We start from the raw sequence: 13,351 nt of genomic DNA on the forward strand, positions 1-13,351 counted from the left end.
GGTCAGGACGCAGGGCCCGCCCCGGGCTCATCCTGTGGGGCTGGGACAGGAGAGGGACTGGCAGGCCTCAGGGCAGCGGTGGGGCCTGTGGCCCGTCTCTCTGGGTGTCTCCCAGGTCCTTGCCGCACCTCTGCTCCAGGCCTCGCCGTTCCCAACTGTGTGGTCCCAGGTCTATAGCTCCAGCTGCTGCTGCAGCCCAGGTGCACCTGTTGGGGGTGGGGGGGATGCAGGGCAGGTGCCCGCTCTGGGCCCCCACGGCCACCAGAGGACTCCTGGGTGGGAGCCATGAGAGCCTCCCAGGCTCGGTGGTTCTAAGTGCTTCCTGCAGGGGTGTGGAGGTGGGAGCCCTGGGTCTGGGGAGCCAGGGGACGGCCCCTGGAGCCGCTGCTCCCCTCCCTCCTTTCCTCCTACTCCCCTTGCTTTCCCTTCTGCAGGCTGGGCACTTCCAGGGCCTGCCCTCCCCCCACCTCCCCTCCTCCCCACTCGCTCCTCCTCTCCTCCTCTTCCCCTCCCTCCCACCCTTCCCTCCCAGGACTAGGCCCTGAGCTCCAGCCAGACCCTCAGCTGCCCTGACCTGAGTGTGAGGTGCGCTCAGGAGAAAGGGGATGCGCCCACTTTCCTGCACCCTCCGTGTGCTGCCCCAGGCCACACCGTGGGCCCCTGGTGTTAACTGGGCCACTATATTAGGGGACGAGGCTCATATTTTAAGGCAGCCTCTGGGCGGCCTGTTCGTGCTGTGGCATTTATTAATTCACAAGCGTGCACAGAGTGGAGCGTCTGCGTCCCAAAGGGATGGTCACACGGTTGTCCACGGATTTAATCAAAAGAAGCAGCTGGGGCCCCGGGTGAGGTCGAGTTATGAAATTAAGGCACAGAGCAAAAGAGAAGAGGAGCCTTTGGTGTCACCTGCTGTCTGACCCCTGGAAGTTCGGATGTGAGTGCACCCTGCACGCCCGTCCTTAGACGTATATGATGCCCTGCCATGAGACCAGTGGTGTCACAGGAGCAAGTGGAGGCTGTTGTCATTACTATTACTAATCTCCCTGTTCTCCCTGTCTGCAGTGTGTGCCCAGGTTCCCGCTCGGCTCGGAGCCCCGAGGCCTTCCCACATACATGAGGCGGCTTAAACAGTATCGATTTGGACCGGTTTTACTTATTGCATCCCTTGTTAAGCTTCAATAGTCTTGTTTGTACAAACATTATCTTATACGGCGAGCAAACACAGCACACTTAGTGCTGTTATTTCATGTGCTCGCTTTCCAGGCTGGAAAATGCATTTCAGCCCCCCGGCCCCTCCTTGTTAAAGACATACACCTTCTTCTAGCACACCAGAAATTCCCTACGCATATATTGAAGTTTGTGCTTGTAAAAACACAAACAGGATCCCATTCTACACACCATTCAGCATTTCCTTTTTTCTTAGTTACGGCATCTCTGGAGATCCCCCCCTTAGCAGCAGGGGTAGGGATCCCCCAGGTTAGCCAGCAGTGCCCCATCCACAGAATGTGCCGTCCAGGGCCCACTCTCCATCTGGTGGCCGCTCTCCGTTTGGGTCCTCCTTTCTTTGCTCTAGCGACGATGCCACAGGATGCACCTTGGTTCAGTATCAGCAGCTCTGAGGTTGTCCTTGAGGTTAATTTCTTGAAGGGGATTTACATGTATATACACTTGGATAATTATTGCCAGATTACTGTCCAAAGAGGGGCCCTGAGTCGCTCTCCCAGAATCGTGCTTGGAAGCCTCCAAGCCTGGCTGACCTCCACTGCTGAGCACCGGCTCTCCAGCCCCTCTGTTGAAGCAGGTGAACCACTTCCCCTGCAGGTTTCTGGGTGTCCTTCTGATACTCAGGTATGTGTGCTGAGACCATATGCATGCTTACTCTCTTAATTCTCCCAAATAGTCGTGAAAATTTCCTCAAACTTGGGCTTGCTCTTTGGGTCCTGAGAGCACTGGAAGCACCTGGGGGAGGTGCAGCCCTCGGGCCACGGCTGCAGCCAGACACAGGAGCCCTGGTTCCTGCCACCACCCTCCTGCCTGCAACCCCCTGTGCAAGAGTCGTGCCAGGAAGGGGGATGGGGAGGCCCACCAAGCTGGCTCCAGACCCTGTGGTTGGAGTAAGGTGAAGGATGGCTCTGCGTGTACCTGGCTGGCTCATGCCAAGGTCAGGTGGAGGTGACTGTCATTTTCTCCATTTCTGCTTTCAAATAGTTTCAATGTTGGTGAAAGGTCAGAGATGAAGTTTGCATCCCCATTCAAGACCATGACCCAGTGCTTCACAAAATAATACCTAGTGTGGCCAAATGTGTGAACCTTGACCTCCCCATCCAGTCTGTGTCCTTATCTTCCTGGACGTGATGGTGAGCCACTAAACTGGGTCCACAGCCACTGAGTGCTGCTCCTGCTGTTGGAAGGTAAACCTGTGTGCCTGTGCTGCTTTGGGATCGAAGGAGCAGTGTCGATTTAAGCTACCAATGTATAAAAATGGCCAAATTGCACAGCTCTCTTACCATTTCTCTGTCCTTACCCATGACCACCGCCCACAGCATCCAGCCTTCATCTAGCCAGCTGCCCTCGGAAGACCCATGGCCAGGAGCCCTGCTGGGTGTGACGTGAAGGAGGCCCCGTGGGTGCAGAGTGCTGCTCTGCTCCAAGACTTGCTGCTCTTGGACCGCCCTGAGTGGGGGACACTGCCATAGCCCCTCGCCGGTGGCAGCAGGTCCAGGAAGGCTGAATCTCTGGCCGGGACCCCAGGGTTGTCCTCTGTAGCGGCTGCTGTGGCTTTCGGTACCTAGTACGTGCTGGTCAGGCTGTGGTTGTGAAGCCGGAGCCATGGGGTAGCCTAGAAACACGTCTGTGCCCACAGCCTTGCTGAAACAGAGTGGCCTACTGGGACCAAGGAGCCAGGAGAACCCCCTGATTCTTTTAGTGGGAACAAGGCAGCACTGATCTGTAGCACCCACCTGGAAAGGGAAGACTGTCCTATGATGACACCTCTGATTGGACAGCCGCCTGACCCCGAAGATATCCTCTGAGGTGGGCAGGCCCACTCCACATGGCTCTGACCCCAGGCTGGGGGGCCAAGCGGATAGAGAGCACCGGACCCCTCCTTCAGGCTGAAGAGGCTGACATCCAGGTGGACTTTGCAAGAAGAGCTCTGGGGTGGATGCAGAAAGGCTGTCTCTCAAAATTGTGTAAAGAGGTATTTTTCAACTCCATCCAGAGGTGAGCGATTCTGGCAGCAAGAAAGGAAGGTAAGGGAGTGCGATGCGTGGGGAGGGAGGGAGGGGAGGAGGCTGCCTCCAGCCCCAGGCGAGGGCCTCATCAGAGGCAGGACCCTGCACTTTCATTCCCAGGCTTCTGTGGGGCCAGAAACAGATGTGCTTCCACCCGGACCGGGCACGAGCAAGCATCTCAGCTCCTTGTCTTTCCCGCTGGCTGTAGTCATGACCAGATCTGAGATACTTTGACGTTCCCTTCTTAGCCACTTCAACCTCATTTGTCTTATCCAAAGCTTCCATCAGTCCCTTAAAGGTTTGTTTGGTTTCTATTGTGGAGCAAAGGTTAGATTTTTCTTCCTTCTTGGGTTCCAGTATTAGTGACCCCAGTGTGGATCGCTCCTCCACCTTTATCCCCACCCCAGCACCGGCTCATTGTCCCCTGGCTTCTGTCTTCCCAGCTGAGGTTAATACGTCAGAGATGGTCACCACCCCCGGATCCTGCAAACCACGATTCCTTCTAAACTCTGTGACTCTGATGGACCGGGAATCCGTTCTCAAAGCTTTACAGATGTAAAGTCCAAGAGTTGCTGGTACCTAGAGCTGGACGAGACCTGGGCCTTCAGGGCACAGCGGGAATGCTTGCTGAGATCCTTCTGCAGAGTAGCACTGATGGCCATGTGGCCTTTCTGTGAATCAAGGGGAAGAACTCGGGTCTTCCTCACCACCCCTTCCTTCTGCCTCTGGACACTGGGTTGTCAGAAACTTCTCTTAGAGTGAACAAAGTGTGTTTGTGTGTAGCTGTCCTCTGTTGGTTTTATTTTTGCTCTCTGAGGAACAAGTTAGCCACATGTCTATAGACCGTCCTATTATGATATATTTTGGGGTCTTCTCATTAAGTTTTCATCTGAATGAACCTCTGTCTATCATGTATCTATCATCCATCTTTCTATCATCTATCTATCTATCTATCTATCTATCTATCTATCTATCTATCTCCATCTCCATCTCCATGTCTGGCAGATATACCCTAAGATGACCCACAGTGAGTCACCCTTTTGTATAATCCCTTCCCCCTTGGGTGCAGGTGGAACCTTTGAGTCCTAATGAGTGGAATATAACCAAGGAGAAGGCATGTCCTTCCCAAGACCACGTTGTGTTATCCAAGACTCCATTGTAGCAGACTGGGGTGAAAGACATTCTCCCTTCCACTGGCCTTGAAGATGCAAACAGCCATGTTGTGACCCACCTATACAGCTGAGGTGGCCTCCAGGGACAGCCTGGAGGAAGTCAGGCCCTCAATCATAGTGCTCAAGAAGATGGACTCTGGAGTCAGAGCTCTTAGCCCGTGTGGCATAAACGCAACACGAGGTAGGAGACCTGAGTGATGGCTGCTGTTCACGTCACTCATCAGAGCGTCAGACACTGGGCTGTACAAGCTGTAGCAGCAGACCTTCCCTGAGCTCACAAGGCAGACAAGGAGCTATGAATTTCTTCCCTTCCTGGGTGGGACGGGGGCCCCTCTGCACGCAAGGACTCTGTGCATCACAGCAGCTGTGTCTTGAGGAAGAAGAGGACTGGAGAAGGCTCTGAAAAACCTCCTGCCCTGACTCTGCTCTGCTCTCTGGTGCAGGAGCCAGGCCCCTACACACAGCATTGCTCCAGACCCCTTGCGGGTAGAGCGAGCTGTTGCTGCTATGCTGGTTGAATGTCCCAAGTCCCAGAACCAGGGAATGCTATCTTCAATGGCAAACGAGACTGCAGAGGAGATTAAGTTAAGCATCTTGAGATGGGGCGACAATCTGGATGATCCAAATGGGCTCAAAATAACAAGTCCATGTGGGGGAAATCAGGCAGGAGATCAGAGGGGGAGGCTGGGAAGTGACAATGAAAATGAGAGGTTCGGGTGCTAGGAGGGAGGGGGCCGAGAACCCGGGAAAACAGGGTGGGGAGGGCAGCCTAGAAGCAGAAAAGGGGAGCAAAGGCATTCTTCCTTGGTGCCTCCCAAGGACCCCCCGCCACTCCTTGACTTTAGCCCAGGGAGACTATTTGCAAAATTCTGGCGTCCAGCGGTATAAGAAAATAGATCTGTGTTGTTTTCAGTGTGTGGGGTTTCCTTACTGCAGCCCCAGGAAAGGAATACAGCTGCCCTTTCTGCAAGAGGATTACCCCTCTTGCCTGTGACTGGGGGGGACGATGCCCTTCTGGGGTGGGGGGAGCTCTCTCATCCATGTTGGGCTGGGCCATGTGACTTGCCTCAGCCCAGGACATGTGGGCAGCGGGGACGTGGGGCACTTCCAGGGCTCAGCAAAGCCCCTCCAATGGTCCTTGGCCAGCTCTTGCTGCCCTCGTCAGCCATGAGGACAGCCACCTGTTGTTGAGCCCGGACCCAGAAATGACTGGCGAGGTGGAGCTGAGTGAGGAACGGCCCGTCCTTGTTAGCCATGGAGATAGTGTGTTGCTGCACACAGTGTGGCTCCTGGCCGGGGTTGGCCCAGGGCGGCGTGGGCAGGAGGGCTGCACCGGCCAGGGAGCCTCTCTCCTGCTCCTGTGCCTGGACCCTCTCTCCTCCCTGCGCTCCAGGAGGTATCTCTGGCAGCCGCTGAGTATCAGCTGGGTTCCAGCTTTCACATGCAGCCTCTCCTGAGGACCCAGCTCCTACAGTCGGCTGGGCCTCTGGCTCTGCTCCCTCTTTCTGGTACCCCTCCAGCCCCGGGGGAGCGTCCTCCTGCCTTTGCCAACCCACCTCTTCTATTCGAACATCTTTGTACAATGTTTTCCAAATTAAATGCTGTCTCTTGAACTGTCTGGTCTGGTGCTTGTTTTTCTGGCTAGATAGAGCTGGAATATCTGGTGAGCGAATTAAAAAGAAAGGAGAAAGACTGGTAGCGATTAGCAAAGGAAACAGAATCCAACACGCAGACGTGTTTGGGTGGTGGTAGGAAATATAAGGGATGCACGGACTCTCCAAGCAACGAACTGCGATTGACAAATGCTTCATTCTTGCAAACGGTGCTAAAATCCCTACTCTCTTCCTTGCACAAACACATTCACCCCCACACAAACATGTACATGCATAAATCTAAGGAGCTTCTTTGGGAACTGTTACGAGGAAGCTTTAATCTAGAGATTCTGGATTGAGGCACGGACCAAGCGCAGAAACTGCATGTTTGCAAAAATTGGCTGCAATTATTCCTCCCCGTCTGCAACGTGACTTCGACACTCTTCTGTCAAGCGGTTGCAGTCTGTTTCTATTCCTTGAATCTGGGCTGATCGCATGACTTGCTATGACCGACAGACGGTGGCAGAGGTGATGCTGAGCAGTGCCCAGCGTCGGCTTCCCATTGGCTTCCTGGGGCTTGTGTGCTTCTGCGGTCTTCGAGAACCCTGCCAGCCGCCACTGTGGAGAGCTCAGAGCTAGTGTGCTAGAGGGTCAGGGGCCTCGTGGAGCAGACCGAGATACAGCCCAGGCCATCCTGGACTGGCCGGCCCCCAGCTCGCCCGGCAGCTGAGCTCAGATCCAGGAGTGAGCCCTGCCGAGACCAGGAGGACGGCCCCACTGATCCAAGCCACGTGTCCCTGAGGAAGACTTCCGGAGCTGGCCTGGGGTCCCCATGAGCACAAACACTGTTCTCTACTCTGAGAGGAAATGACACATAGTTGTAGATAGCCGGAACCTAGTTCTGTAGACCTTTCCAGTTCTGTTGGTGAGAGGCTCCCGGGCCCACAGATGGACATGGCTTTCAGCGCTCAGAGCCCTCGAAGCTGGGCAGGTGTGGGCCACGCGCTGCTGCTCACACAGTGTCTTCAGACCTTTTCATCAAAGCGTCTCTCCACATCAGAGGAGGACTCTGGCCTGGATCCATAGTCAGCAGGCAGGGATAATAGTCCTGCCTTGGCAGATTTTTTAAAAAAGACATTGCTTGTCTCATTTAAGGAATTTGAATACTCTCTATAGCTTAATAGGCTTGCCCTTGCTATAAATAAAAGCAGTCCAAATCTGTTCTCAGTGAGCAGAACTGTTGGCATAGAAAGTGCTCCTTGTTGATCCCATGGTTTTTGTGTCTGGTGCCCTCGCTGCCCCTGGTGGAAGAGCATGGGGCAGGGTGGGCGGGCGTGGGTAGCACGCTGGAAGAATTGGCTGCTGGGATTTTACACCCGCTTACCACTTGGTGCTTGTACCCAGGTCTCCATTTTTAGCATTGCCTGATGGCAAAGTAGGCAAAGCACCTGGAACAGTAGGAGCAAAACAGGAGGAGGAGCAAAGCAGGCAAAGCACCATTCTTCGGTGCTTCATATGCATTAATTTATTCCCCTCTGCTGAGAAGAAGATCAGAGGTTTGGCTGAGAATGAAGTAAACCGCGTCCATTATGAAAAGGTGACCTCACCTCTAAGCGGTTGCCCTGAAAGGCTCTTGATGAAGTGCAGGTTGGCCATCGGCTGTTCTTCTCTCCCGAGTAAAGCCCTTTGGCAGCAATGCTGGCCACGTCTTCATCCTGCTTGTGCTCTGGGGTCCGCTGTGCCACCCAGGTGCTCTAGGGTGACCCTTCTATTTCATATCAGGACACGGTCATTTCAGATTGAGAACCCATGTGGATAATCTGGGAAAGTTCCCCACCTCTCAACTTAATCACATCTTGGCAGATAAGGTAATATCTACTCTCCTGTGGCTTAAGATGTTGGGAACTAGGATGTGGACATATCTTTGGGGGCCACCTTACAGCCCCTGGAAAGAGATACAGGAAAATGGACAAGTTCTCCGCACACAGTTCTGAGTGGTGTCAAAGCAAACATGCTCAAGGAACCATGGAAACAGACGTGCCCTGTGCCTCCTGGGAGCCACTGAGCCCACTACAGGGACCCGCTTGCCCCCTCCCACCCCCCTGAGCAGTCTCACTTCGAATCACACACCCAGTGGAGTCACACGTGTGCTCTTCTATATGGCCTTCTCTCCGTCACTGTCACGCATGTGAGAGAGTAACCCCTTTTGCTGTGCTTCTGTGTTTTCACCACCATTGCATAAGCACACCCCATTATTAATCCATCCTGCCCTGGAGTGCCATTGGCTTGTTTCTAGTTGTTGGTGGCTACAAATGCTCTGCTGTGACCATTTGTGGGGTCATGTCTCTTGTCACACACATGTGCTCGTTGCTGTGGGTAAATACCTAGGGGTGTGGAGCTGGGCTGGAGGAGGCAGGTCTTCGGTGTCAGTATCTGCTGTTCTCAAGGGGATGAGTGTGCCCTTCCCAGGAGAGACCCAGGGTCCTGTCACTCACTCTGGCACGTGAGCAGCTGGTGTGTGCAGAGCATGTCATATTGAGATCTCGGGGACACTGCCCATCCTTTCATCTGTTTATTGGCCACATGGTATCCTTCTCTGTATAGTGCCTGTTGGAGTCTTTGTCCATTTCTTTGAATTAATTTGTTCAGTTTTTTATTGACTCCTGTAGGAGTTATTTTTTTACTCTGGATACAAGACTTTTGTTGGGTATGTGTCTTGTGAATTTTCTTTGCCTCCAATGGGTTGACCCTTTCTTCCTTCAGTGACTTCTTTCTATGACCAAAAGTTTTTAGTTCTAATGTGGTACAATTTATCAGATTTTTCCCCCCTTTATTATTAGTGCTTTTCTGTTTTCTTCTCTCCTATTTTATTCTTTAAGCTTTATTATTTTGTCTTTCACATTTGGATTTACAATATGTCTGGAGTGAATGGTGTGAGGTAGGGATCTACCCTTTGTGGTTTCCCCCTTTCTCTATCTTCTTGTCTTTTCAGTTTTGGTGACTCTCCTTTTCCTGTGTTTCTAGGGTGGGTCCTGTGTAGGTACTAGTGAGAGGACTGAGACAACGGGAGAGGAGATATCTCTTGTGCCTTTGTTTCTCCCTCAACCCTCCCTGTGCCCCAGTACCCAACCCCCTCCAGCCCAACCCTGTTTGGCTATAGTGGGCAGCATACCTGACTCCTACCTGTCCCTTACTTCTCTCCTTGGGACCCCTCTTGCTCCTCATCCCCCAAAGCCCCTCTCCTACTTAATTCATCTACCACACTCCTCCCTGCCACCTCAGCAGCTCTTCCCAGAGTGTACCTCATGGTTGATGAGTGTACCTTGCCACTATCTCCTGTCCCTGCTTAGCTCAGTCTCCCAGACCCACTTCAGATGCTGGTTGACACTCCTGCTGATTCTGGTGGACTAGCTGCTCCTCCTCTATGCTCCTTCATTAGGATGCACTGTGCATGGCAACATAGTGCTTTGCTTATACAAAGGTCTGTGAGCCTTTTCAGGGCAAGGGCTAGGCCTTTCCTCTTGGGATCACTACATTCGTTGAATTGCATGCACTCAATTACCCTCAATACAGCTCAAGTCAAGTTTTCAGAAAAATATGGATGTTTTGTAATTCAGACCTTAAGTTTAAATTAGATCCACGAGTGATGATAAAACTCTTTGGAAACATGATTGTCAGCTGTTTTATTGACATTTGCTCCAATAAGTTTCTGTGTACTATGTTCTGTGCTGAGACAAACTTTGAGTGCCCACTCCCACACCCCTTCCAAAGGCATTGTTTCCACTGTGAGTAATGGGCCTGACTAGCACCCCAACCCCCCCACCCCTGGTACAACAGTGTACTTCAACATGAAGAGGTTGCCAGGTGTTTGTGGGCTGGCTAAAGAGGCCCCTGGCCACCCACAGTACCACTTTCTTGGTTTTGGAGGAAACCATGGGACTCAAGCTAGGGAAGGTGCTGAGGGGGCACTGAGCTCCTCCTGACCTCTGGTCCAGAGCACAATGGGAGTCCTGACTCATTTCTCATTTGACACCCACACAGGCTTGTCCCATACCATGTGTCATGATTGGTGATGCTATCCCTGTACCAAGGGCAGTAGTTTTGGTCTTGAAGAGAAGAAATGGGGGCAGTGCTACCCAGAGACACCCCACAACACCCTGTGCAGCTAAAGACCCCCTGGGACTCAATGGTGTAGACTGGAAAGTCTTCCCAGTGTGATTGACGGCCCGTTTATGAGGATCTGTGCGCGAATGTGTTTACCGAGCTGCGTTTCCCTGCTGTGAGAGCTCTCTGGTATTTACTGCCTGATGCCCTTACGTAGTTCTTATAAAATGAGGCACAGAGAGAACAAGAGCAACATCGACCACCAAGGCAGGTCTACTTTGCCTCTTTATCAGAAGGTTTCAGATTCCGGGTCTCTCCCAACTCTTCTTCCCTGCCCTCAACCAGTGGCTGATGTTATTTCAGTGTTCCAGCCATAAGAAGAAAATTCTTTAATTTAGAGATGAATTTCCAGGCCCCAAGATTATTGCTTTTACAGTACAATTATTGCTTTTGGGGGTGGCAGGTAATATTGTCAGAATTATTCTGGGACCAAAAATTTCAATGAAATGAATGGTCTTATTGGATAGTTCACTGATTGTGTACTCTTCCATTTTTATTAGCTGCCCCGTTTGACAAGGCTTATGATTTTGAAGCTGCATATAGAGGCAATATCCCATACATAATTGCATAATATATGAGAAAAGAAATTATGCATTTTCCTGGTACCTTTAACTAATCAGAAAATTATGTGCAGATTCCAGGTAAGTGATGCCAGACTGGCTCATTTCATTGGACACTTGGTTTTTCTGTTGTTTTAACGTGTAAATTTACTACGTCCTGTCTCTCATAACCTGTTGTACATTAATGGCCAGTTGATAACAGGATACCCCAATATGAATGCAAGGCAAATAAAGGTGAGATCTAGTCAGAGGGTCTGTTTCGCCACTCATGTGCCTCTCTTTTGGAAAGTCTAATGGCACCAGGGCACATTTTCAATAGTGACAACTGTCATGTCTCAGAGCTAATATGCACTGTTCCTTGGATTGCCAGCGGGGACAGCCAAGCCTGCCCCCTCCTTCCAGGGAGTGAGGAGTGATATCCAGGGTGGGACACTCGAAGGGCACCAAGGTGAGGCTGAGCTTCCAGTTTGGCACCCTTTTGGCTACGTCTACAGCCTCCTAATCTGTGGATGACAGACAGTACCAGGTGGTTCCTCGCAGGAACAAGCACTTCTGAAGATAAATGTGAAGCAGTGCGTGTGTTCTTGATTCAAGGCCCTGGCTGCCCCCTCATTCCCCCCCACCCACCCCGTACTGACCACCCACCCACTTGCTCTTGCCTCAGCTTTGGCTAAGTCACCTTAGAAGCCAGAGCAGGTTTCATGTTCTGGATGGTAATCATGGAAATGGCTTCCCCACCTCTCGGGTGGCCACTCTGAGGCCTCTGCTCCTTAGGTGGAGGGGATCTAGGAACTGGGGATAAAAAGGTCAGGGGGTGTCAGCGAGGATGGCAGCACTGAAGGTCATCCCCAAGGGGAGATGAGGCTGCTGTGAAATTATAACATTAGTCAGCAGGAAGATGGGATTCAGAGCAGTTTAAAGCCGAAATCCCCACAGAGACTTCACACAGAAGGCCTCCTTTTATAGATCAGAAGGCTGGCCGGCTGCGATGAAACAGTTTGGGGAGGCACAGAGCTGGGCCCAGAATCCAGGCCTCTGGATTTCCCACCACGCCGTCGGCTTCTCTGTCCTGGGACAGAAAGATGGGTTCCTCAGTCAGGGTCTCATGGCCACCACCCTCACCCCCAGGCTCTTGTTGCTTGGGTTCAGTGTGGGGGATAGTGGGGAGTTTGGATGATCCTAAGGAAGTAGCAACAGCAGCAGGTGGAGTATCCGCTGTCATCTGAGGCCTCCTGCCCTGGGCAGGCGGAGGGGCCCCGTGCACCTGCTTGCAGCCTGAAGCCATATGAAGCTGGGGCTCCTGCTCTGGGTGCCTCTCGGGGACCACAGCCCCCGTGTCCTGCTGGCCGGCCTGGCCACCAGCCACAGCCCTCTTCTGCCTTTGCGTCCTGCGGCCTGCCAAGCACTGAGCCTGTTATGGGTTGAATTTGTCCCCCAGGAGTCATGTTGAAGTCCTGGACCCTGGTGAGTGTGGCCTTATTTGGATATAAGGTCTTTGCAGATGTCATCAAGTTAAGATGAGGTGATAGTAGACCAGGGTGATGCTCAACCCACAAGCGGTGTCCCTGTAAGAAGAGGACACATGGGGATGGACAAGCACGAAGGGAAGTGGATGTGGAGTCACACAGGGAGACCGCCACTCCATGGCAGAGGCAGAGAATGCCCAGGAACGCCAGCAGCCATGAGAGAGGCATGGAACAGATGCTCCCCTGGGGCCTCAGAGAGACCAAGGCCATTGCCATCGTTGTCACCACCTGGATGTCAGACTCTGGCCCCCAGAACTAGAAAGAATACACTTCTGCTGCCAAGTTGGTGGTGGTTTGCTACAGCAGCCCCAGGGACTCGTAGGACACCCTTGGAGTTCGCTGCTAGGTTCCCTGCACTCAACCCATTGTGCCCACCATGCGGCCAGGCCACAGCCACCTCCTGACTGGCCCCAGTACCTCTCCCAGCCCCATTTCCCACCCCCTCCCAGACCCATCCTCTTCGCTTCTGCCAGAGCCACTGGCCAAAGCTCACCTGGGATCCTGTTCCCTCTGCTCAACGGTCCTTGGATTTCCCAGCACCATGATGCAGTCAACAAGGTGCGGTATGGTCCCCTGTCCTCTGTGACCCTCATATGTCACCCCAGTCCCCCTGTGTCCCTGTGTCAGATGTCCCACACCATCCAGTCTGTAAATCCACTCTGTTTCCATGTCAGAGAGCTGTGCTCTCCTTGCTATTTGCACATATCTGCCCAAGCTTAGATGCCCCAATGGGCTGCCTTCTTGCCCTGTGTCATGTTCCTGCCTCCACTCTGACTGCAGAAGAAATGGTGTCCTGTCCTCACCCACCTGCCCTCCACAGAGGTGTCTGAGCCCCAGTCAGAGGTGGCTGGCTCCCCAGGCCCATGGCTCTCAGTAAGAATTTGTGCTGGAGGGATCCCTGGGTGGCACAGCGGTTTAGCGCCTGCCTTTGGCCCAGGGCGCGATCCTGGAGACCCAGGATGGAATCCCACGTCGGGCTCCCGGTGCATGGAGCCTGCTTGCTTCTCCCTCTCCCTGTGTCTCTGCCTCTCTCTCTCTGTGACTATCATAAATAAAAATTAAAAAAAAAATTTGTGCTGGAGGTCTGGTTAGCCATGCTGTGCA

The sequence above is a fragment of the Nyctereutes procyonoides genome, unplaced genomic scaffold (assembly GCF_905146905.1).
Source record: "Nyctereutes procyonoides isolate TBG_1078 unplaced genomic scaffold, NYPRO_anot_genome, whole genome shotgun sequence".
In the NCBI taxonomy this organism is placed as follows: domain Eukaryota; kingdom Metazoa; phylum Chordata; class Mammalia; order Carnivora; family Canidae; genus Nyctereutes; species Nyctereutes procyonoides.